The following is a 26,833-nucleotide window of genomic DNA, read 5'->3' as shown; positions in this document are numbered from 1 at the left end:
GTACCACTGTATTTTCTTGGGCTCCATGATCACTGCAGATGGTGACAGCAGCCACAAAATTAAAAGACTCCTGCTTCTTGGGAGGAAAGCAATGACAAACCTGGACAGCATCTTAAAAAACAGAGACGTTACCTTGCCAACAAAAGTCCACATAAGTCAAAGCTATGGTTTTTCCTGTAGTGCTGCATGGAATTGAGAGCTGGACCATAAAGAAAGCTGACCACTGAAGAATGGATGCTTTTGACTTGTGGTACTGGAGGAGACTCTTGAGAGTCCCCTGGACTCCAAAGCGAACAAACCTATCCATTTTGAAACAAACCAACCCTGAGTGTGCACTGGAAGGACAGATGCTGAAGCTGAGGCTCCACTACTCTGGCCATCTCATGAAAGAGGAGACTCCCTGGAAAAGATCCCTGCTTCAGCATCTGTCCTTCCAGTGAGCACTCAGGGTTGATTTCCTTCAGAACTGATATTTTTGATCTCCTTGCAGTCCATAGGTCCAGCTCTCATTTCCATACATCGCTGCTGGAAAAACCATCACTTTGCCGATGTGGACCTTTGTTGGCAAGCTGAGATCTCTGCTTTTTAGGATGCTGTCGAGGTTTGTCATTGCTTTCCTCCCAAGAAGCAGGTGTATTTTAGTTTCGTGGCTGCTGTCTCCATTTGCAGTGATCATGGAGCCCAAGAACGTAAAATCTGTCACTGCCTCCATATCTTCCCCTTCTATTTGCCAGGAGGTGATGGGAGCAGTGGCCATGTTCTTAGTTTTTTGAGGTTGAGCTTCAGACCATTTTTTTTGAGCTCTCCTCTTTCACCCTCATTTAATTCCTCCTCACTTTCTGCCATCTGACTGGTATCATCTGTATATCTGAGATTGTTGATATTTCTTCCAGCAATCTAATTACAGCTTGGGATTCCTCCAATCCAGCCTTTTGCATGATGCATTCTGCATATAAGTTAAATGAGCAGGGGGACAATATACAGCCTTGTCGTACTCATTTCCCAATTTTGAACCAATCAGTTGTTCCATATTCAGTTCTAACTGTTGCTTCCTGTCCCACGTATAGGTTTCTCAGGAGATAGATAAGATGGTCAGGCACTCCCATTTCTTTAAGGACTTGCCATAGTTTGCTGTGATCCACACAGTCAAAGGCTTTTGCATAGTCAATCAAGCAGCAGTAGATGTTTTTCGGGAACTCTTTGGCTTTCTCCATAATCCAGCGCATGTTTGCAATTTGGTCTCTAGTTCCTCTGCCCCTTCGAAATCCAGCTCGTCTCGGTTCACATACTGCTGAAGCCTACCTTGGAGGATTTTGAGCATAACCGTTCTAGTGTGTGAATTAAGTGCAATTGTACGGTAGTTGGAGCATTCTTTGGCATTGCCCTTCTTCGGGAATGGGATGTAGACCGAACTTTTCCAATCCTCTAGCCACTGCTGAGTTTTCCAAACTTGCTGGCATATTGAGTGGAGCACCTTAACAGCGTCATCTTTTAATATTTTAAATAGTTCAACTGGAAAGCCCTCATCTCCACTGGCCTTGTTGTTAGCCATGCTTTCTAAGGCCCATTTGACTTCCCTCTCCAGGATGTCTGGCTCAAGGTTAGCAAGCAGACTATATGGGTTGTCTGAGACATCCAGATCTTTCTGATATAATTCCTCTGTATAATCTTGCCGCCTCTTCTTGATGTCTTCTGCTTCTGTTAGGTCCCTCCCATTTTTGTCCTTTACCATGTCCTTCTCTGCACAAAATGTTCTCTCTCCAATTTTCTTGAACAGATCTCTGGTTTTACCCTTTCTATTACTTTCCTCTATATCTTTGCACTGTTCATTTAAGAAGGCCCTTTTTTCTGATAATATTAATGATAATGATAATACTGCTACTAATAAGACGGTATGGGTTTGGCCCAATCTTCTGTGTCATGTTTGTTCCCACGGCAAGGGAACCTCAGCCTGTGTGCACGCAGGGGAAGGGTTCATCTCCAACAGGATCTGAATGGGCACCAGGAGCGAGTCCTGCTGTGCTGGCCTGATGGAGATGTTTGCACTTGGGCAGACTTGCAGCAGTGACAGCAGGTGACGGAGATCGTTTGCTCTTCTTTTCCCTCCGCACTCCCTGCTGGGGTGTCCATTGTGGAGGGCTCTCCAACCACGGTTCTCTGAGACCTTTTCTTCCTCCATGGCAGATGAAACACCCCTTTCCTTCTGGGACTTCCCATCCTCCTCTCGTGAAGCGAAGGTTGAGGTTCCTTGTTCACCTGCTGCACAGACGCCCTCCCTGCGTCCGAGGGTTGATGGCATCCAGCTGGAATCTCCCGTGTGCGTCTCCAACAGGATCTGAATGGACACCAGGAGCGCGTCCTGATGTGCTGGCCTGATGGAGATGTTCGCCCTTGCGCAGTCTTGCAGCTGTGACAGCAGGTGACGGATATAGTTTCCTCTTCTTTTCCATCTGCACTTCCTGCTGGAGTGTCCATTGTGGAGGGCTCTCCACCCACGGTTCTCGGAGAACTTTTCTTCCTCCATGGGAGCTGAAACACCCCTTTCCTTCTGGCACCTCCCATCTTTCTGTCTCCAAGTGAAGGTTGAGGGCCCTGGTTTACCTCTCCACTCTTGAATAGGACCTTGACCTGCTCGGCTCTCTCTTTTTTCCCCACGGGCTCCATGAGTTGCCGTTCTTCAGATGTGACGATGGCTCCCCCTCCGGTGACCCCAAATGATGGGTTGCAATCCTTCTTGATCAAGGAGCCTTGGCCTGCAGCATTTTCTTTCAGGGATTCCGGTGTTTCCCCCAGGGGAGATTTTTCATGCATCAGAGGAACACCCTCCCGATGGACTTTCTCCTCTTCATTTCGGCCCTGCTCTTTTTCATCCTGAGCAGTCAGGGCTTGCGGGGACCTCTGAAGCCACATCCTGTGTTCCAGATCTACTTTGGAAGGAGCTCCGTCAGGCAGAAGGGCCCTCAAGGACTGGAGAACCCGTTTGGGAAGTCCCCACCTATGCTGGGCTGTTCTTCTCCTCAAGTGAGCTTCCAGGTCTTCTCTCCTTGCGAGGTTCAGGAATGGGAGATGCCAGACCTCAGTGGGGGTGGAGAGACTTGTCCCAATCCTTGTTCCCTCAGGCACTTGCCCCTTTGCTGGTCTTTGCTGACAGACCTGCCATAAAGAGAAAATGAAGAGAAAATGAGAGTTTAAAAAACCCCTAGTTTTCCCATTTTCTTTTTCTGGAGAACGGACACCAGATACCCTTCCTGTCTCTATGCATGAGTAATGCAGCAACCTACCTCAATGAGGGTGCAGGGGCTTGTCCTCTGTTCTTTTCTCCCAGTCCTTGTTCCCTCAGGCATTTGCCCCTTTGCTGGTCTTTGCTGATAGACCTACCAGAAAGAGAAAATGAAGAGAAAGGTCCAGCATGAATGAGAGTAAAGAAAAATTAGCTTTCCCATTTTTTTTTTCCTGGAGAACAGACACCAGATACGCTTCCTGTCTCTATGCATTTTGTTTACTTATGGAAAGCTAACCAATAACAGTAATGCAACAACCTACCTGAGCCTGGGCGCTGGAAACCTGGGGTGGCATTTCACGGACAGCAAAGAGGCGCCTGAACCATCTCTTGGTTGAGTCACAGATGTTTTCAATAAAGGTGAAACTCTGTAGGAATTTCAAGAGGATAACAATCCGATAGAATGTTATGAACAAGAAAACAAGAGCAAAAATGAGGTATCGGATGAGGTTTAGAATGGCTTCCTTGAGAGCAACCGGAAGCCTGCGCTGGGTCGGCTCCATCCTTGGATCAACACAGCTCCCAGAGCGCGGGTGACTCCCCAAATAGATGGTTCTAGCAAAGAACCTCTTCGTGGATTGAAACGTTTTCTGAAACAAAGGAAAACTCTGCAGGAGTTTCCAAAGGAGTACAAACGGATAACACAATCTTATGGAACCGGTAACAAGAATGATATTAGGGCTGCCAATATTTTCCCGAGAGTAACCAGGAGCTTGCGCTGGGTCTTCACCCTCAGTGGATCAAGACAGCTGACTGAGCGCCTGTCACTCACCAGATGGATGGTTGCTGTCCTGGACCAGAGGTTTATTAGGGTGATGAATTGCATCACAACGTGACGTCACAAAGAGTGGTCAAGGCCCTGTTGCCCCTGCACCCCAAAAATGGCAGGCCTGCCTTGTTTTCCTGACTGGTTGCAATTTGGAAACTAGGACACAAGTAGACAGAAAGCACTTGTCTGCTTTGGAACCATCGTTTTTAAAAAATTCTTTGGACTATTGCAATGGAATCCTGGGTCAGGCCAGGTTGTGAGAGAGACACCGGTTGGGTGGTCTCTGAAAGAGGAGTCCAGGAAATATTTGTAACCAAAATCACATTAAGGACATATTTTATTTTTATTTTTTTAAAGTTATTTTAAATATTGCTACTTTGCCTTCCTTCTGAAAAGGGTCGTTGGTGGCTTACACCATTAAATGACTGCTTGCTTTTGTTTGTGTGTGTGTCTGTGTGTGTGTGCGTTTGGTCCCACTGGGGTTCACATAGATTTTTAGGAAGTTCTTTTGCTATCAATAAAAATGGATACCAAAAACCAGCATCCATATTATGGGAGACCTACAAAGCTTTTTGACTGTTGAGGGATCTCAACCAGTATCCTCCTCTTCCAAATCTAATATTCAAACAATTATATTCTACCCTGGCTCAGTCAGAATTTACATACGATTCTATAGCCAGAAGATCTTGGCACAAATCCTGTTGCAAATCTATATGGAGAACGCTAGAAGAACATTAACAGCACCAGTAGAGCCACTGAAAAAAAGTCCCTGCTTCCGTTTCGAGGTACCTCATTGCACACCATCTGTGCCCAACCCAAGGAGCTACTCTTTCATTAATAGCAAACTAGTCAGAAGTTGGGAGTTTGATTCTCCACTGGGCCGGGACTGCTAGGCTACCACAAGAAGCCTTTGATGGTGCAGAAGACCACAGAGTTGTGGAATGAAATGTTTGATGCAAGGACAGCAGCTGCTCATGAGCATTGAAGCGGCACCTCTCCCGTGTCGTTCCTGCTGCCCAACACAGGCTACGCTAGGGGAACAAAACAAAACCCCAAATCCACAAGGGCTCACCACGGTTCTCTTTACGGCCAATTATAATTCTATGAAACAATGCAATAATGTTTTGTGTTCTTTAGATCTACACTGATGGAGAAATCTGGAAAATTTGAAAGCCGAGACATTGTTGTGGAATGGTTGTTCCGATGTGATGTCAAGTCACACCTCCAACTCGTGGCCACCCGTCCGAATGAGCGATCTCCAGCATGTCCTCTCTTTAACAGCCCTCCTCTGTGCTTCTAGACTCAAGGCTTCCTTTGGGGAGTCAGTCCATCTCGTATTGGGTCTTCCTCTTTTCCTGCTGCCTTCAACTTTTCCCAGCATGATGGTCTTCTTCTGCCTTCTCATGATGTGCCCAAAGTAGGACCCCTTCAGTTTTGTCCTGTTTACTTCCAGACCAATTTGTTAATCTTTCTGGCAGTCCAGGGCAGCAGCAAAGCTCTCTTCTGGCACTACATTTGAAACAAATCAGTTTTTTTTCCCTATCTAACTTTCACAACAGTACCTGATGAGCAGAAATGCAACAGTTTGGTTTTGGTCTCCAGTGACACCTCCTTGCACTTGAGGATCTTATCTAATATCTTCATGGCTGCCCTTCTGAGTCTCATCCTTCTTCTGCTCTCTTGGATACTCTCTCCCTTTGGATGGATGATTAAACCATAGATTGCTGGAAGGAATATCAACAACCTCAGATATACAGATGATACCACTTTGATGGCATAAAGTGAGGAGGAATTAAAGAACATCTTAATGAGGGTGAAAGAGGAGAGCGCTAATCACGACCTGATGCTCAACATAAAAAACCCCTAAGATCATGGCCACTGGTCCCATCACCTCCTGGCAAACAGAAGGGGAAGATATGGAGGCAGTGACAGATTTTACTTTCTTGGGCTCCATGATCACTGCAGACAGTGACAGAAGCCACAAAATTAAAAGACGCCTGCTTCTTGGGAGGAAACCAATGTCAAACCTAGACAGCATTTTAAAAAGCAGAGACATTTGTTTGTTTATTTCTTACATTTATAGCCCACCCATCTAGTCATATAGACTACTCTGGGCAGCTAACAACATATCATCACCTTACCGACAAAGGTCCGCATAGACAGAGCTATGGTTTTTCCAGTAGTGACGTATGGAAGCGAGAGCTGGACCAGAAAGAAGGCTGACTGCTGAAGAATTGATGCTTTCGAATTGTGGTGCTGGAGGAGACTCTTGAGAGTCCCCTGGACTGTAAGGAGAACAAACTTATCCATTCTGAAGGAAATCAACCCTGAGTGCTCACTGGAAGGACAGATCCTGAAGCTGAGGCTCCAGTACTTTGGCCATCTCAGGAGAAGAGAAGACTCTCTGGAAAAGACCCTGCTGTTGCGAAAGTGTGAAGGCATGAGGAGAAGGGGACGACAGAGAACGAGACAGTTGGACAGTGTCATTGAAGCAACCAATATGAATTTGACCCAACTCCGGGAGGAAGACAGAATGGCCTGGTGTGCTCTGGTCCATGGGGTCACAAATAGTTGGACATGACTTAACTAAACAACAACAAAACCAAAGAGTCAGATTTAAACCTGGGACTTGGGAATCTGACCAAAACAAAGACTTGCCAACATCCCTGATTATAACTTTTCTTTGCTCTGCTGTTTTAGTCTCCGGCCATGATCTGATCTGGAATGTCATTCAGCAGGGTTGCCGGGTGTCTCACAGGGCTCATGAAAGCTCAGGGAAAAATCTTTGGGGGCGAACCGATCATTAGGGATGGAGAAAGTTTGATGATGGTGTCTGAGGTGGCTTGAAGCTCTGGCCCGTCCTCTCTGCCCATCCCCAGTTGGTGCCAACGGCACAGCCCAAGGGTGGATTTAGGTACGCTGGGCAAGGCTGAACCTTGTACTCTTAACAGTATATAATGTGGGTGACCCAGCATCCTCCATTGATCCATTTTGTTCAGTTTATTGATATTAGTACATTCCCCATCTTTTTACAACCATAAGCTTCTACAGACAGAGAGCAACCACATTCGTTTTTCACTTGTTTGATGAAGTCCTGTTTATGCAAATCAGCACATGCCAATGTATGGAGGCAGTGATAGATTTTACAGTGGTACCTCGACTTACGAAATTAATCCGTATTGTAAATTGAAATTTTCGTAAATCGAAGCACCATTTCCCATAGGAATGCATTGAAAACCGATTAATCCATTCCGGCAAAAGGAAAAAAAAACCTCCCCAAAAATAAAAATAAAACACTGTGGGCCCCTGGGCCTGGAAAAAATAAAAATAAAAATAATCCAAAAATAAACACTGTAGCAAGTCCCACGCTGGGGCTGAAAAAAAAATCACCAAAACAAAAAACAACAAAACCACTCCGGATGAGCTCAGCCTCCTGGGCATCAACCTGTGGCGATCACAGTGAGGCCTCCGAAGGCACCGATCGTGGCACTGGAGGACCCCCGGGAGGCTGAGCTCAGCCAGGATGGTCCGGCAGTTTGCCTCCCGGCAGCAGTGGCAGCAGTGATGGAAGCCAGGGAGGCTGAGCCTCCTTTTCCTAACCGTTGGGGTGAAAACCTACAAAGCAGCAGCCTCTTTGCCACCAATGGTTTGAATTTCCTGCCGTCCACGTACAAATGACCCTACTTACAGACATTTCAATCTACAGACAGCTCCGGCCACAAAATTTTGTATCGACTTGCGGCCAGAGCTGTCTGTAGGTCGAAATGTCCGTAAGTAGGGACATTCGTAGGTCGCGGCAACAGCCTATTCCACTGCTGACTAGCTCTGATTGTCAGGAAGTTTTTCCTGAGATTCAGCTGGAATCTTTTTTCCTGTAGTTTGAAACCATTGCTTCATGTCCTAGTCTCTGGAGCTGTGGAAAACAAACCTGTCCCTTCCTCAACCTGACATCCCTTCAAATATTTAACCATGGCTATCATGTTCCCTCTTCTTTTTGTAAGGCTAAACATTCCCAGCTCCCTAAGTCACTCCTCATAGGACATAGCTTCCACACCTTTCACCATTTTGGTCGCTCTCCTCTGGACACGTCCCAGGTTGTCAACATCCTTCTTGAATTGAGGTGCCCAGAACTGGACACAATACTCCAGATGAGGTCTGACCAAAGCAGAATAGAGTGATACTATCACTTCCCTTGATCTAGGCACTATACTCCTATCGATGCCACCAAGAATTGCATTGGCTTTCTTGGCAGCTCCATCACACTGCTGACTCACGTTCAGTTTGTGGCCTACCAAGACTCCTAGATCCCTTTCACAGGTACTGTTGTGTAGCCAGCTGTCTTCCATCCTATATCTGTGCCACTTGCAACCCACAGGTATATAGGCCCAATTTGGACATTGTCACTTAGGGGTGTACTCACTTTTGTTGCCAGCCGTTTAAACATTAATGGCTGTGTGTTATTTTGAGGGGGCAGCACATTCACACTGTTATACAAGCTGTATACTCACTGCTTTACATTATAGCCAAGTGTCATTTCTTCAGTGTTGTCACATGGAAAGATATACTAAAATATTTACGAAATGTGAGGGGGTGTACTCACTTCTGTGATATACTGTATATGCCCCTTTTCTTCACCTAGACAGTTCACAATCTCTTAAAACAGAATAGTCTTGGTGATAAACAGTATAAATTCTGATATGAAGATACTGAAAAACACCACTAAAAATACTTAAAATTAGGGAGCCTGTAACTCCCTTATTACAACAGCTTGACTGGCTACCAGTCTGTTTTCAGGCCCAATTCTAAGTGTTGGTTATCATCTATAAAGCCCCATATGGTTTGGGTCCAGGCTATGGAAGGATTGTATTACCCCACGTAAGCCTTCTCAGCTTTGAAAAGCTTCTGGGGAGGCTCTTCGTTTGGTTCCACCACCTTCCCAAGCGCCCTTGGTAAGGAGAGGAGAGAGGGCCTTCTCAGTGGCTGCTTCCAGCCACTGGGCTAAGAAGCCAGGTTGGACCCCTCTTTCTTGTCCTTCCGTCATCAGGCAAAGACCTTTCTCTTCAGGCAAGTCTTTAAGCCATAAGTTATCTCAGGAATGCTGGCTTTCAACTTTCAGGTTTTAAAATGTTTTTGAAATGTTTTGTACTTGATTTTTTTTTAAAAAAAATCTTCATCTGTATTTAATTCTGTTTTTTTTTAAATTTTATATTTATATTATGTTTTAAAATTTATTGTTTTATCTGTTGTGAACCACTTTGGATCCCCTATGAGGAAAAAGCCGGCATATCCATAATTTAAATATATAAAATAACACATTCAATAATTGATGCTGTCACCTTGCCTCACCTTGACTTCCTGGCCTCCCAGCTTGCTTTCCTACACTGAATACTTTAAAGAAACACCATAGAATCACAGAGTTGGAAGAGACCACAGGGGCCATCGAGTCCAACCCCGTGCCATGGAGGAACTCCATCAAAACACTCCTGACCGATGGCCATCCAACCTCTGCTTAAAAACCTCCAGATTCCACCACACTCCGAGCCTATGGCGGCCCTCCGGAGCTGCGGAAGGTGGCTCGAAGTCAAAGGAGGGAAGGAGTCCCATTGCTCTAAAGCAGGGATCGGGGGGGGGGGGGGCAAGCAGGCCACCAACAAGAGAAATGGCCACAATGCATCACGCCTAGAGGTTGGCTTTTGGGGATGCTGGAAAACAGGTGGGAGGATCTTGCTCCCAGGTAAGAGAAATGGGCAAAAGCATAATAGTTGGTGGTTGTTTCATGTGCAGGCTTTTAGTCATAGAATCCATTGGACTTGTCTGAGTGGTTTTCAGAAGTGTGTGTGGTCTGCTTGAACGATTTTTTGCAGAATTGGGAAGAGCCGATCGGGCCCCACATCCGCCATTTCCGGTCCATCCACCAAGGCAACAGGAAGTTCACCGGCAGGCACGTGGCCAGGATACTCCACGGCATCGGTAAGAACTGCGAGCCTCCTGGGTGTGTGTGTGTGTGTGTGGTGGCTCCTTTGAAGATGTTGGCCAAGTCTCATTACAAGAGTCATCCTCTCGGGCGCTACTCTCTGCTGCACCAGCCAAGATGCAGCATCAGGTGCGGACATGGCTCCGGAGTCCACAAGAACCATAAAAAGGGATGTTAGCCGAGCTCCTTCCAGCGGGGCCTCTTAGAGACAACCTGGGCCCTGTGGTGGCATAGCCCACGAAATGGGTCAACCGGAAGAGGTCAGCCACGCTGGGACAAAAGAAGGGCTGAGGCAGACTTTCTGAAAGCTCTTCAAGAAATGACAGAGGTTGGAAGTCGAGTCCTGGCCACTGGACTTCTTTCTTGGCCGGCTGACACATTTTGCCACTCCTCCAGCAGCAGTCTCTTCAGTGTGAGGAGAGTCGGAGGGTGTATCCAGGAATCTACTACCACCTCTCCTCAGACTGAAGAAGCTACTTGGAAGAGGAGAGAAAGGCTTTGACCTAACAAGAAAGAGGTCCACTGACCAGGACTCACCTTCCAGAGAACTACACAACATTTATATCCTTCTCCTTCCACTTAGAAAGGGACTCTGGGGTAGCTGTGTGGCGTGAATAGAATTGCTAGTTTTACTGCCACTTTAATGTGGTTTTAGGGTTACAGTGTTGAACTAGGGTAGGGGAAGCCGCAGGTTCACATCTCCACTTTGGCATGAAACTCTCTGGGGGACCTCAGACCCATCACTCGCTCTTTCTGTCAGCCTGACCCCCTTGACAGGACGATTGTGAAGAAAGAAGTGCAGGGGAGGAGAGCCAGGTACGTCTGTCATGGAGAGACAGGTGAGAGAGAAACGGGACTCATAAAGTTGCCTGACGGTTCATTCGTCAGGCACCTATTGAACAGTGCCCAAGCCATCCCTAACCACACACCCCACAGTGCCATGGCTCAACGCATCTCCATGGCACTTCCTTCTGAAAGGGCTCATCGTGTTTTTCTAAGGGAAGACAGCTATTGATGTGTATTTTGAAAAATCTTAAGAAGAAAGCTGCTTGGAAGGCTTCTCTGTGTACGAGACAGCAAACCAGGAAATAGTGTGAAATAAGGCATGCCGAGTTCCTGAAGAACAGGAATAAGATACCTGGAAGCCGTGTGTGTTTGGGCTCTTGCTTGGAAGAGATTGGCAAAAGGACCGTTGGCTAGCTATGGAGAGACGTTCATCAGGAATAAAGGCAGCGTAAAAAAGAAAGGAAGTCAATCAGTGCGTCCATCCCTCTCTGAGCGCTTGAGGCAGCTGAAGAGTCAAAATGGGGAATTAAGTCAAATTCTCTTTTGCTCTAAAATAAGCCGGTTTTGTTTTTACCTACAGACTTTTCCACAGTTTGTCTCTGAAGCATTCTTTTTAATGTTAAATATATATTTTTTAAATTCATCCCAGCCTGTTCTTGACTTGGTAAAGGGTGTCAAGAGCCCTTTCCTAGACTGTAAATCAGGGGCTTTTATTAATTTTACTTACGCCTTGCTTGTGGTTTTTACCTGTTTTGGGAATCATGGCGCATGTTCCTGAATGACAGTCCTTGGTGGGAGGATGGAGGTTTGTGGCAACCAGGAAGGCTTAGGAGATGTGTGGGCAATTAATTTCCATAGGGGGCCACATGAAAAATCTGAACTGTGTTCAGGGGGCAAACCAACTTCACTTAAAAATAAAACGAAACAGTGAGGTTATGATTGTTTTTATTTTAAACTTGCTAATCTTCACAAATACCAAAGAGGTTTCTGCGGTCTGTTAAAGATAAGTAACTGATCAACATTAGACAAAAAGCTATAAATGGTTTTGATGTCCGGCAGGCCAGACAGGAGCTGCTCGCGAGCTGTAAGTGGCCCTTGGGCCGCACTTTGCCCAGGTCTGGCTTAGGATGAAGTGTGACAGAGCAAAGCACTGTTTGGAAGGTGGGCCGTGAGCTGTCCTCCCACCAGAGCCATGACAGCAGGGCTGCATGTATTGCTGGGAGCAGCTGTCACACGGGTGGCTGGTTGCCCTGCTCAGAAAAGGGCATCGGATGGTCTATATCCCGCAGCCTTGAAACGTTGGGCCTCCACCTGCAAAGCTGAATCTTGCCCTCCTCTCCGCTCCTGACCCACATCATCTCCCTGGATGGGTTAGTAAAATATTCAGTCTATCCGATGTTGTAATTATTGGCCTTCCCAGTTTTTGGAGCAGGAATTGAATTGCAATCAGACTGACCAGTCAGTGGAGTTCTACTAAAGCTCAGGAAAACAGAAAGGTGGACATGAGATGGACGGACTCCCCCGGGGGGAAAAGGCGCCACCATGGGGGGGTCCTTGCTTGAAGCCTCTCTGGCTCAGGGATGGATCCGGGCTACGCCCCGGAGTTTCAAAGGGGAGGGCGATCCCCTCCAGCCGATCTTTGGGTTGACCTAGGGCATGACCCCTCTCGCCGCCTCCCCATCTGATCTGGACTAAACAGCTCCTGGGGGGGAGGGCAACGGAATGGGCAGAGGTACCTCCAGCGGGTTCCTCCCGAGCCCCCAGATGGCTTTGCTTTCCATGCCAGTTCTGGGGGTCAGGACAGATGGACATCAAAGAAATATATGTTTTTTTTCCCTAGGCCACGGATTTGGTATGATTAAGAAACATTTTGGCTTCTCATTCCTTTCATGAAGATTATTATTTCCCTGTGATTTCTCATTGGTTTTCATTCCTTTTAAAAATATGTTTTTATTTTTATTGTATTGATGCCTTATTTGGTGGTTGATTTAAAACATCAAGCCTGTTTCTGAATCAGTTGAAATCTGTCCAATGTGGAGACTTCAGGCCTTTCTCTCACCCCCTGGGGTGCGTCTGAAGAGTCCGAGCAAGACCGGGGACTTCTTCAGCCTGATCCACCACGATGGAAAACATGAGTGTTGCAAGATGGCAACAGCCAAGGAGCGTTGACTCAAGACCTGCAGGTTCTGAACCTCTGGACTCCAGTGGACTCTGAGGTTTGCACACTCTACATGCTCCTGAAAAGAGACACACACACCCAAAGCCACACAGATCTGCATCTTCATGAATATAGATCACAAGAAAGATTTTTATTGAAATAGAGCAGTGGTTAACATGTGGTTACTATAGGAAAGAAATCTCTTATCAAGTAATAATAATAGCAATGATAATGATAATGATGATAACGATAATGATAATGATAATGATAACAATAATAATCATAATCATAAGACGATATGGATTTGGAGAGAGTAGGCAGAGCTCAGAAGGAGATAGGTACCGAAATTTGGCCAATAACAATGATGGGAAAGCAGTGCAGAGACTCGAGGGTGCTTCCTGAGCTTGGGCTCCTTCGTGAGTTCATGGAGCCGACGGAAGATCTTAGCAGAAGGCATAAGATGAAAACCTGCATGTCTTCTTCTCCCTCCAGCACCACTGGGGCAAAGGCACTGGCCTCTGTTGAGGCTGGTTGAGGAAATATCTGAAGGGTGCTGACCTTGAGCCAGACATCCTGAAGAGTGAAGTCAAGTGGACATTACAAAGTATGGCTAACAAGAAGGCCAATGGAGGTGATGGCATTCCAGCTGAACTATTTAAAATCTTAAAAGATGATGCTGTTAAGGTGCTATACTAGGCCAGCAAGTTTGGAAAACTCAGCAGTGGCCAGAAGATTGGAAAAGTTCAGTCTGCATCCCAGTCTCAAAGAAGGGGAGTGCCAAAGAATGCTCCAAGTACCGTACAATTGTACTCATTTCACACACTCTAGCAAGGTTATGCTCAAATTCCTACAAGGCAGGTTTCAGCAGTACGTATGTGGACCGAGAACTCCCAGAAGTACAAGCTGGATTCCGAAGGGGTAGAGGAACTAGAGACCAAATTGCAAAATGTGCTGGATTATGGAGAAAGCCAGAGAGTTCCAGAAAAACATCTACTTCTGCTTCGTTGACTACGCAAAAGCCTTTGACTGTGTGGAGCACAGCAAACTATGGCAAGTCCTTAAAGAAATGGGAGTGCTTGACCACCTTATCCGTCTCCTGAGAAATCTATATAAGGGACAGGAAGCAACAGTTGGAACTGCATGTGGAACAACTGATTGGTTCAAATTGGGAAAGGAGTATGACAAGGCTGCATATTGTGTTCCTTCTTATTTAACTTATATTCACAATAAATACATCATGCAAAGGGCCGGAGTGGAGGAATCCCAAGCCAGAATTAAGATTGCCGGAAGAAATATCAACAATCTCAGATATACAGATGATACCAGTCTGATGGCAGAAAATGAGGAGGAATTAAATGAGGGTGAAAGAGAAGAGTGCAAAAAATGGTCTGAAGATCAACATCAAAAAATCTAAGATCATGGCCACTGGTCTCATCACCTCCTGGCAAATAGAAGGGGAAGATATGGAGGCAGTGACAGATTTTACAGTGGTACCTCTACTTACAAAATTAATCCATATTGGAACGGTGGCCGTTAGTCGAAATTTCGGTAAGTCGAAGCACCGTTTCCCTTAGGAATGCATTGAAAACTGATTAATCCTTCTCAGCCAAAGAATAAATCCCCCTCAAAAAATAAAAATAAAACACTGCAGGCCCCTGGGCCTGCAAAAACAAAAAAATAAATCCAAAAATAAACATTGGAGCAACTCCCACGCTGGGACTGCAAAACAAACAGACAGACACCAAAAAATTAAACAACACAGAAACATACCCCCCAGCCGAAACCTACCCATCAAAACCCACCCAGAAAAACTTTTTTAAAAGAAAAAAGCAGCAACTTACTGGTCCGAAGCCTCCCAAGGGTCCCCCGCCGCAGAAATGGGTGCCCTCGGAGGCCTCAGGAGGATTCCAAAGGTGGCGATCACGGCGGTGGGGGACCCCCGGGAGGCTGAGCTCAGCCAGGATGTTCCAGCGGCTTGCCTCACAGCGGCAGTAGCGGTGGAAGGCAGGGAGGCTGAGCCTCCCTTTTCTTAATCATTGGGGTGAAAGAGCTACAAAGAAGAAGCCTCTTCCCCACCAACGGTTTGAATTTCACGCCCTCGACCTATGAACATCCCTACTTACGGACATTTCGACCTATGGACAGCTACGGCCGCAAAATTTTGCATCGATTTGCGTCCGGAGCTGTCCATAGGTCGAAATGTCTGTAAGTAGGGACGTTCGTAGGTCGAGGTACCACTGTATTTTCTTGGGCTCCATGATCACTGCAGATGGTGACAGCAGCCACAAAATTAAAAGACTCCTGCTTCTTGGGAGGAAAGCAATGACAAACCTGGACAGCATCTTAAAAAGCAGAGACGTTACCTTGCCAACAAAAGTCCACATAAGTCAAAGCTATGGTTTTTCCTGTAGTGATGCATGGAATTGAGAGCTGGACCATAAAGAAAGCTGACCGCTGAAGAATGGATGCTTTTGACTTGTGGTACTGGAGGAGACACTTGAGAGTCCCCTGGACTCCGAAGCGAACAAACCTATCCATTTTGAAACAAACCAACCCTGAGTGTGCACTGGAAGGACAGATGCTGAAGCTGAGGCTCCACTACTCTGGCCATCTCATGAGAAGAGGAGACTCCCTGGAAAAGATCCTGATATTGGGAAAGTATTAGAGCCTCAGCTTCAGCATCTGTCCTTCCAGTGAGCACTCAGGGTTGATTTCCTTCAGAACTGATATTTTTGATCTCCTTGCAGTCCATAGGTCCAGCTCTCATTTCCATACATCGCTGCTGGAAAAACCATCACTTTGCCGATGTGGACCTTTGTTGGCAAGCTGAGGTCTCTGCTTTTTAAGATGCTGTCGAGGTTTGTCATTGCTTTCCTCCCAAGAAGCAGGTGTATTTTAGTTTCGTGGCTGCTGTCTCCATTTGCAGTGATCATGGAGCCCAAGAACGTAAAATCTGTCACTGCCTCCATATCTTCCCCTTCTATTTGCCAGGAGGTGATGGGAGCAGTAGCCATGTTCTTAGTTTTTTGAGGTTGAGCTTCAGACCATTTTTTTTTTTTTGAGCTCTCCTCTTTCACCCTCATTTAATTCCTCCTCACTTTCTGCCATCAGACTGGTATCATCTGTATATCTGAGATTGTTGATATTTCTTCCAGCAATCTAATTACAGCTTGGGATTCCTCCAATCCAGCCTTTTGCATGATGCATTCTGCATATAAGTTAAATGAGCAGGGGGACAATATACAGCCTTGTCGTACTCATTTCCCAATTTTGAACCAATCAGTTGTTCCATATCCAGTTCTAACTGTTGCTTCCTGTCCCACGTATAGGTTTCTCAGGAGATAGATAAGATGGTCAGGCACTCCCATTTCTTTAAGGACTTGCCATAGTTTGCTGTGATCCACACAGTCAAAGGCTTTTGCATAGTCAATGAAGCAGCAGTAGATGTTTTTCGGGAACTCTTTGGCTTTCTCCATAATCCAGCGCATTTTAGCAATTTGGTCTCTAGTTCCTCTGCCGCTTCGAAATCCAGCTCGTCTCGGTTCACATACTGCTGAAGCCTACCTTGGAGGATTTTGAGCATAACCGTTCTAGTGTGTGAATTAAGTGCAATTGTACGGTAGTTGGAGCATTCTTTGGCACTGCCCTTCTTCGGGAATGGGATGTAGACCGAACTTTTCCAATCCTCTAGCCACTGCTGAGTTTTCCAAACTTGCTGGCATATTGAGTGGAGCACCTTAACAGCGTCATCTTTTAATATTTTAAATAGTTCAACTGGAAAGCCCTCATCTCCACTGGCCTTGTTGTTAGCCATGCTTTCTAAGGCCCATTTGACTTCCCTCTCCAGGATGTCTGGCTCAAGGTTAGCAAGCACAGTATATGGGTTGTCTGAGACATCCAGATCTTTCTGATATAATTCCTCTGTATAATCTTGCCGCCTCTTCTTGATGTCTTCTGCTTCTGTTAGGTCCCTCCCATTTTTGTCCTTTACCATGTCCATCTCTGCACAAAATGTTCTCTCTCCAATTTTCTTGAACAGATCTCTGGTTTTACCCTTTCTTTTACTTTCCTCTATATCTTTGCACTGTTCATTTAAGATGGCCCTTTTTTCTGATAATATTAATGATAATGATAATACTACTACTAATAAGACGGTATGGGTTTGGCCCAATCTTCTGTGTCATGTTTGTCCCCACGGCAAGGGAACCTCAGCCTGTGTGCACGCAGGGGAAGGGTTCATCTCCAACAGGATCTGAATGGGCACCAGGAGCGGGTCCTGCTGTGCTGGCCTGATGGAGATGTTTGCACTTGGACAGACTTGCAGCAGTGACAGCAGGTGACGGACATCGTTTGCTCTTCTTTTCCCTCCGCACTCCCTGCTGGGGTGTCCATTGTGGAGGGCTCTCCAACCACGGTTCTCTGAGACCTTTTCTTCCTCCATGGCAGATGAAACACCCCTTTCCTTCTGGGACTTCCCATCCTCCTCTCATGAAGCGAAGGTTGAGGTTCCTTGTTCACCTGCTGCACAGACGCCCTCCCTGCGTCCGAGGGTTGATGGCATCCAGCTGGAATGTCTCGTGTGCGTCTCCAACAGGATCTGAATGGACACCAGGAGCGCGTCCTGATGTGCTGGCCTGATGGAGATGTTCGCACTTGCGCAGTCTTGCAGCTGTGACAGCAGGTGACGGATATAGTTTCCTCTTCTTTTCCATCTGCACTTCCTGCTGGAGGGTCCATTGTGGAGGGCTCTCCACCTACGGTTCTCAGAGATCTTTTCTTCCTCCATGGGAGCTGAAACACCCCTTTCCTTCTGGCACCTCCCATCTTTCTGTCTCCAAGTGAAGGTTGAGGGCCCTGGTTTACCTCTCCACTCTTGAATAGGACCTTGACCTGCTCGGCTCTCTCGTTTTTCCCCACGGGCTCCATGAGTTGGCGTTCTTCAGAGGTGACGATGGCTCCCCCTCCGGTGACCCCAAATGATGGGTTGCAATCCTTCTTGATCAAGGAGCCTTGGCCTGCAGCATTTTCTTTCAGGGATTCCGGTGTTTCCCCCAGGGGAGATTTTTCATGCATCAGAGGAACACCCTCCCGATGGACTTGCTCCTCTTCATTTTGCCCTTTCTCTTTTTCATCCTGAGCAGTCAGGGCTTGCGGGGACCTCTGAAGCCACATCCTGTGTTCCAGATCCACTTTGGAAGGAGCTCCGGCAGGCAGAAGGGCCCTCAAGGACTGGAGAACCCGTTTGGGAAGTCCCCACCTATGCTGGGCTGTTCTTCTCCTCAAGTGAGCTTCCAGGTCTTCTCTCCTTGCGAGGTTCAGGAATGGGAGGTGCCAGACCTCAGTGGGGGTGGAGAGACTTGTCCCAATCCTTGTTCCCTCAGGCACTTGCCCCTTTGCTGGTCTTTGCTGACAGACCTACCAGAAAGAGAAAATGAAGAGAAAATGAGAGTTTAAAAAACCCTAGTTTTCCCATTTTCTTTTTCTGGAGAACGGACACCAGATACGCTTCCTGTCTCTATGCATGAGTAATGCAGCAACCTACCTCAATGGGGGTGCAGGGGCTTGTCCTCTGTTCTTTTCTCCCAGTCCTTGTTCCTTCAGGCATTTGCCCCTTTGCTGGTCTTTGCTGATAGACCCACCAGAAAGAGAAAATGAAGAGAAAGGTCCAGCATGAATGAGAGTAAAGGAAAATTAGCTTTCCCATTCTTTTTTTCCTGGAGAACAGACACCAGATACGCTTCCTGTCTCTCTGCATTTTGTTTACTTATGGAAAGCAAACCAATAACAGTAATGCAACAACCTACCTGCGCCTGGGCGCTGGAAACCTGGGGTGGCATTTCACGGACAGCAAAGAGGCGCCTGAACCATCTCTTGGTTGAGTCACAGATGTTTTGAATAAAAGTGAAACTCTGTAGGAATTTCAAGAGGATAACAATCCGATAGAATGTTATGAACAAGAAAACAAGAGCAAATATGAGGTATCTGATGAGGTTTATAAGGGCTTCCTTGAGAGCAACCGGAAGCCTGCGCTGGGTCGGCTCCATCCTTCGATCAACACTGCTCCCAGAGCGTGGGTGACCCACCATATAGATGGTTCTAGCAAAGAACCTCTTCGTGGACTGAAACGTGTTCTGAAACAAAGGAAAACTCTGCAGGAGTTTCCAAAGGAGAACAAACGGATAACACAATCTTATGAAAGCGGTAACAAGAAGAATGATGAGATTAGGGCTGCCAATATTTTCCCGAGAGTAACCAGGAGCTTGCGCTGGGTCTTCACCCTCACTGGATCAAGACAGCTGACTGAGCGCCTGTCACTCACCAGATGGATGATTGCTGTCCTGGACCAGAGGTTTATTAGGGTGATGAATTGCATCACAATGTGACATCACAAAGAGTGGTCAAGGCCCTGTTGCCCCTGCACCCCAAAAATGGCAGGCCTGCCTTCTTTTCCTGACTGGTTGCAATTTGGAAACTAGGACACAAGTAGACAGAAAGGACATGTCTGCTTTGGAACCATCTTTTTTTAAAAATTCTTTGGACTATTGCAATGGAATCCTGGGTCAGGCCAGGTTGTGAGAGAGACACCGGTTGGGTGCTCTGAAAGAGGAGTCCAGGAAATATTTGTAACCAAAATCACATTAAAGACATATTTTATTTTTGTTTTTTTAAAAGTTATTTTAAATATTGCTACTTTGCCTTCCTTCTGAAAAGGGTTGTTGGTGGCTTACACCATTAAATGACTGCTTGCTTTTGTTTGTGTGTGTGTGTGTTTGTGTGCATGTGGTCCCACTGGGGTTCACATAGATTTTTAGGAAGTTCTTTTGCTATCAATAAAAATAGATACCAAAAACCAGCATCCATATTATGGGAGACCTACAAAGCTTTTTGACTGTTGAGGGATCTCAACCAGTATCCTCCTCTTCCAAATCTAATATTCAAACAATTATATTCTACCCTGGCTCAGTCAGAATTTACATATGATTCTATAGCCAGAACATCTTGGCACAAATCCTGTTGCAAATCTATATGGAGAACGCCAGAAGAACATTAACAGCACCAGTAGAGCCACTGAAAATAAGTCCCTGCTTCCGTTTCGAGGTACCTCATTGCACACCATCTGTGCCCAACCCAAGGAGCTACTCTTTCATTAATAGCAAACTAGTCAGAAGTTGGGAGTTTGATTCTCCACTGGGCCGGGACTGCTAGGCTACCACAAGAAGCCTTTGATGGTGTGGAAGACCACAGAGTTGTGGAATGAAATGTTTGATGCAAGGACAGCAGCTGCTCACGAGCATTGAAGCGGCACCTCTCCCGTGTCGTTCCTGCTGCCCAACACAGGCTACGCTAGGGGAACAAAACAAAACCCCAAATCCACAAGGGCTCACCACGGTTCTCGTTACGGCCAATTATAATTCTATGAAACAATGCAATAATGTTTTGTGTTCTTTAGATCTACGCTGATGGAGAAATCTGAAAAATTTGAAAGCCGAGACATTGTTGTGGAATGGTTGTTCCGATGTGCTGTCAAGTCACACCTCCGACTCGTGGCCACTCCTCCGAATGAGCGATCTCCAGCATGTCCTCCCTTCAACAGCCCTGCTCTACGTTCTAGACTCAAGGCTTCCTTTGGGGAGTTAGTCCGTCTCGTATTGGGTCTTCCTCTTTTCCTGCTGCCTTCAACTTTTCCCAGCATGATGGTCTTCTTCTGCCTTCTCATGATGTGCCCAAAGTAGGACCGCTTCAGTTTTGTCCTGTTTGCTTCCAGACCAATTTGTTAATCTTTCTGGCAGTCCAGGGCAGCAGCAAAGCTCTCTTCTGGCACCACATTTCAAACAAATCAGTTTTTTTTCCCTATCTAACTTTCACAACCGTACCTGATGAGCAGAAATGCAACAGTTTGGTTTTGGTCTCCAGTGACACCTCCTTGCACTTGAGGATCTTATCTAATATCTTCATGGCTGCCCTTCCGAGTCTCATCCTTCTTCTGCTCTCTTGGCTACTCTCTCCCTTTGGACGGATGATTAAACCATAGATTGCTGGAAGGAATATCAACAACCTCAGATATACAGATGATACCACTGTGATGGCAGAAATTGAGGAGGAACCTCTTATGAGGGTGAAAGAGGAGAGTGCCAAACATGATCTGATGCTCAAGATAAAAAAAACCCTAAGATCATGGCCACTGGTCCCATCACCTCCTGGCAAACAGAAGGGGAAGATATGGAGGCAGTGACAGATTTTACTTTCTTGGTCTCCATGATCACTGCAGACGGTGACAGAAGCCACAAAATTAAAAGACGCCTGCTTCTTGGGAGGAAAGCAATGTCAAACCTAGACAGCATCTTAAAAAGCAGAGACTTTTATTTGTTTGTTTGTTTGTTTGTTTGTTTAATTATAGCCCACCCATCTAGTCATATAGTCTACTCTGGGCAGCTAACAACATATCATCACCTTGCCGACAAATGTCCGCATAGACAGAACTATGGTTTTTCCAGTAGTGACGTATGGAAGCGAGAGCTGGACCAGAAAGAAGGCTGACCGTCGAAGAACTGATGCTTCCGAATTGTGTTGCTGGAGGAGACTCTTTAGAGTCCCCTGGACTGCAAGGAGAACAAACTTATCCATTCTGAAGGAAATCAACCCTGAGTGCTCACTGGAAGGACAGATCCTGAAGCTGAGGCTCCAATACTTTGGCCATCTCATGAGAAGAGAAGACTCTCTGGAGAAGACCCTGCTGTTGGGATAGTGTGAAGGCAAGAGGAGAAGGGGACGACAGAGAACGAGACAGTTGGATAGTGTCATTGAAGCAACCAATATGAATTTGACCCAACTCCGGGATGGAGTGGAAGACAGAAGGGCCTGGCGTGCTCTGGTCCATAGGGTCACAAAGAGTTGGACATGACTTAACTAAACAACAACAAAACCGAAGAGTCAGATTTAGATTTGGGAGTTGGGAATCTGACCCAAACAAAGACTTGCCAACATCCCTGATTATAACTTTTCTTTGCTCTGCTGTTTTAGTCTCCGGCCATGATCTGATCTGGAATGTCATTCAGCAGGGTTGTCGGGTATCTCACAGGGCTCATGAAAGCTCAGGGAAATATCTTTGGGGGCAAACCGATCATTAGGGATGGAGAAAGTTTGATGATGGTGTCTGAGGTGGCTTGAAGCTCTGCCCATCCCCAGTTGGTGCCAACGGCACAGCCCAAGGGTGAATTTAGGTACGCTGGGCAAGGCTGAAGCTTGTACTCTTAACAGTCTTTAATGTGGGTGACCCAGCATCCTCCATTGATCCATTTTGTTCAGTTTATTGATATTAGTACATTCCCCATCTTTATACAACCATAAGCTTCTACAGACAGAGAGCACCCACATTCCTTTTTCATTTGTTTGATTAAGTCCTGTTTATGCAAATCAGCATATGCCAATATATGGAGGCAGTGATAGATTTTACAGTGGTACCTCGACTTATGAAATTAATCCCTATTGGAACGGTGGCTGTAAATTGAAATTTTCGTAAATTGAAGCACCATTTCCCATAAGAATGCATTGAAGCTGATTAATCCATTCCGGCCAAAGGAAAAAAAATACCCCCCCCCAAATAAAAATAAAAACAAAAAACAAAACACTTTGGGCCCCTGGGCCTGCAAAAAATAAAAATAAAAAAAATCCAAAAATAAACATTGCAGCAAGTCCCACACTGGGGCTGAAAACACCCCCCACCAAATACAAAACCACTGCGGCGATCGCAGTGAGGCCTACGAAGGGACCAATCGTGGCATTGGAGGACCCCGGGAGGCTGAGCTCAGCCTGGATGGTCCAGTGGCTTGCCTCCCGGCAGCAGTGGCAGCAGTGATGGAAGCCAGGGAGGCTGAGCCTCCTTTTCCCAACCAATGGGGTGAAAAAGCTACAAAGAATTTCCTGCCCTCCACCTACGAATGACCCTACTTACAGATATTTCAATCTACAGACAGCTCCGGCCACAAAATTTTGTATCGACTTGCGGCCAGAACTGTCCGTTGGTCGAAATGTCCGTAAGTAGGGACATTCGTAGGTCGCGGCAACAGCCTATTCCACTGCTGACTAGCTCTGATTGTCAGGAAGTTCTTCCTTAGATTCAGCTGGAATCTTTTTTCCTGTAGTTTGAAACCATTGCTTCATGTCCTAGTCTCTGGAGCTGTGGAAAACAAACCTGTCCCTTCCTCAACATGACATCCCTTCAAATATTTAAACATGGCTATCATGTTCCCTCTTCTTTTTGTAAGGCTAAACATTCCCAGCTCCCTTCGCCACTCTTCAGAGGACATAGCTTCCACACCTTTGACCATTTTGGTCGCTCTCCTCTGGACACGTCCCAGGTTGTCAACATCCTTCTTGAATTGAGGCCTGAGCAAAGCAGAATAGAGTGGTACTATCACTTCCCTTGATCTAGGCACTATACTCCTATCGATGCCACCAAGAATTGCATTGGCTTTCTTGGCAGCTCCATCACACTGCTGAGTCACGTTCAGTTTGTGGCCTACCAAGACTCCTAGATCCCTTTCACAGGTACTGTTGTGTAGCCAGCTGTCTTCCATCCTATATCTGTGCCACTCGCAACCCACATGTATATAGGCCCAATTTGGACATTGTCACTTAGGGGTGTACTCACTTTTGTTGCCAGCAGTTTAAACATTAATGGCTGTGTGCTATTTTGAGGGGGCAGCACATTCACACTGTTATGCAAGCTGTATACTCACTGCTTTACTTTATAGCCAAGTGTCATTTCTTCAGTGTTGTCACATGGAAAGATATACTAAAATATTTACGAAATGTGAGGGGGTGTACTCACTTCTGTGATATACTGTATATGCCACTTTTCTTCACCTAGACAGTTCACAATCACTTAAAACAGAATAGTCTCGGTGATAAACAGTATTAATTCTAATATGAAGATACTGAAAAACACCACTAAAAATACTTAAAAATAGGGAGCCTGTAACTCCCTTATTACAACAGCTTGACTGGCTACCAGTCTGTTTTCAGGCCCAATTCTAAGTGTTGGTTATCATCTATAAAGCCCCATATGGTTTGGGTCCAGGCTATGGAAGGATTGTATTACCCCACGTAAGCCTTCTCAGCTTTGAAAAGCTTCTGGGGAGGCTCTTCGTTTGGTTCCACCACCTTCCCAAGCTCCCTTGGTAAGGAGAGGAGAGAGGGCCTTCTCAGTGGCTGCTTCCAGCCACTGGGCCAAGAAGCCAGGTTGGACCCCTCTTTCTTGGCCTTCCCTCACCAGGCAAAGACCTTTCTCTTCAGGCAAGTCTTTAAGCAATACGTTATCTCAGGAATGCTGGCTTTCAACTTTCAGGTTTTAAAATGTTTTTATAATGTTTTGTACTTGATTTTTTTTTTTAAAAAAAATCTTCATCTGTATTTAATTCTGTTTTTTTTTTAATTTTATATTTATATTATGTTTTAAAATTTGTTGTTTTATCTGTTGTGAACCACTTTGGATCCCCTATGAGGAAAAAGCCGGCATATCCATAATTTAAATATATAAAATAACACATTCAATAATTGATGCTGTCACCTTGCCTCACCTATGGTGGCCCTCCGGAGCTGCGGAAGGTGGCTCGAAGGCAAAGGAGGGAAGGAGTCCCATTGCTCTAAAGCAGGGATCAGAGCGGGGGGGGGGCAAGCAGGCCACCAACAAGAGAAATGGCCACAATGCGTCACGCCTAGAGGTTGGCTTTTGGGGATGCTGGAAAACAGGTGGGAGGATCTTGCTCCCAGGTAAGAGAAATGGGCAAAAGCATAATGGTTGGTGGTTGTTTGATGTGCAGGCTTTTAGTCATAGAATCCATTGGACTTGTCTGAGTGGCTTTCAGAAGTTTGTGTGGTCTGCTTGAACGATTTTTTGCAGAATTGGGAAGAGCCGATCGGGGCCCGCATCTGCCATTTCGGGTCCATCCACCAAGACAACGAGAAGTTCACCGGCAGGGCCGTGGCCAGGATACTCCACGGCATCGGTAAGAACTGCGAGCCTCCTGGGTGTGTGTGTGTGTGTGGTGGCTCCTCTGAAGATGCTGGCCAAGTCTCATTACAAGAGTCATCCTCTCGGGCGCTACTCTCTGCTGCACCAGCCAAGATGCAGCATCAGGTGCGGACATGGCTCCGGAGTCCACAAGAACCATAAAATGGGATGTTAGCTGAGCTCCTTCCAGCGGGGCCTGTTAGAGACGAGCAGGGCCCTGTGGTGGCATAGCCCACGAAATGGGTCAACCGGAAGAGGTCAGCCACGCTGGGACGAAAGAAGGGCTGAGGCAGACTTTCTGAAAGCTCTTCAAGAAATGACGGAGCTTGGAAGTCGAGTCCTGGCCACTGGACTTCTTTCTTGGCCGGCTGACACATTTTGCCACTCCTCCAGCAGCAGCCTCTTCAGTCTGAGAAGAGTCGGAGGGTGTATCCAGGAATCTACTACCACCTCTCCTCCGACTGAAGAAGCTACTTGGAAGAGGAGAGAAAGGCTTTGACCTAACAAGAAAGAGGTCCACTGGCCAGGACTCACCTTCCAGAGAACTACAGAACATTTATATCCTTCTCCTTCCACTTAGAAAGGGACTCTGAGGTACCTGTATGGCGTGAATAGAATTGCTAGTTTTACTGCCAATTTGATGTGGTTTTAGGGTTACAGTGTTGAACTAGGGTAGGGGAAGCCGCAGGTTCACATCTCCACTTCGGAATGAAACTCTCTGGGGGACCTCAGACCCATCACTCGCTCTTTCTGTCAGCCTGACCCCCTTGACAGGATGGTTGTGAAGAAAGAAGTGCAGGGGAGGAGAGCCAGGTACGTCTCTCATGGAGAGACAGGTGAGAGAGAAACGGGACTCATAAAGTTGCCTGACGGTTCATTCGTCAGGCACCTATTGAACAGTGCCCAAGCCATCCCTAACCACACACCCCACAGTGCCATGGCTCAACGCATCTCCATGGCACTTCCTTCTAAAAAGGGCTCATCGTGTTTTTCTAAGGGAAGACAGCTATTGATGTGTATTTTGAAAAATCTTAAGAAGAAAGCTGCTTGGAAGGCTTCTCTGTGTACGAGACAGCAAACCAGGAAATAGTGTGAAATAAGGCATGCCGAGTTCCTGAAGAACAGGGATAAGATCCCTGGAAGCCGTGTGTGTTTGGCCTCTTGCTTGGAAGAGATTGGCAAAAGGACCGTTGGCTAGCTATGGAGAGACATTCATCAGGAATAAAGGCAGCGTAAAAAAGAAAGGAAGTCAGTCAGTGCGTCCATCCCTCTCTGAGCGCTTGAGGCAGCTTAAGAGTCAAAATGGGGAATTACTGTAAGTCAAATTCCCTTTTGCTCTAAAATAAGCCGGGTTTTGTTTTTCCCTACAGACTTTTCCACCGTCTGTCTCTGAAGCTTTCTTTTTAATGTTAAATATATATTTTTAAATTCATCCTAGCCTCTTCTTGACTTGGTAAAGGGTGTCAAGAGCCCTTTCCTAGACTGTAAATCAGGGGCTTTTATTAATTTTACTTACGCCTTGCTTGTGGTTTTTACCTGTTTTGGGAATCATGGCGCATGTTCCTGAATGACAGTCCTTGGTGGGAGGATGGAGGTTTGTGGCAACCGGGAAGGCTTAGGAGATGTGTGGGCAATTAATTTCTATAGGGGGCCACATGAAAAATCTGAACTGTGTTCAGGGGGCAAACCAACTTCACTTAAAAATAAAACAAAACAGTGAGGTTATGATTGTTTTTATTTTAAACTTGCTAATCTTCACAAATACCAAAGAGGTTTTTGCGGTCTGTTAAAGATAAGCAGCTGATCAACATTAGACAAAAAGCTATAAATGGTTTTGATGTCCGGCAGGCCGG

Source organism: Pogona vitticeps, chromosome 3 (assembly GCF_051106095.1).
Source record: "Pogona vitticeps strain Pit_001003342236 chromosome 3, PviZW2.1, whole genome shotgun sequence".
In the NCBI taxonomy this organism is placed as follows: domain Eukaryota; kingdom Metazoa; phylum Chordata; class Lepidosauria; order Squamata; family Agamidae; genus Pogona; species Pogona vitticeps.
The sequence above is the reverse complement of the archived record's forward strand: the minus strand, read 5'-3'. Positions refer to the sequence as shown.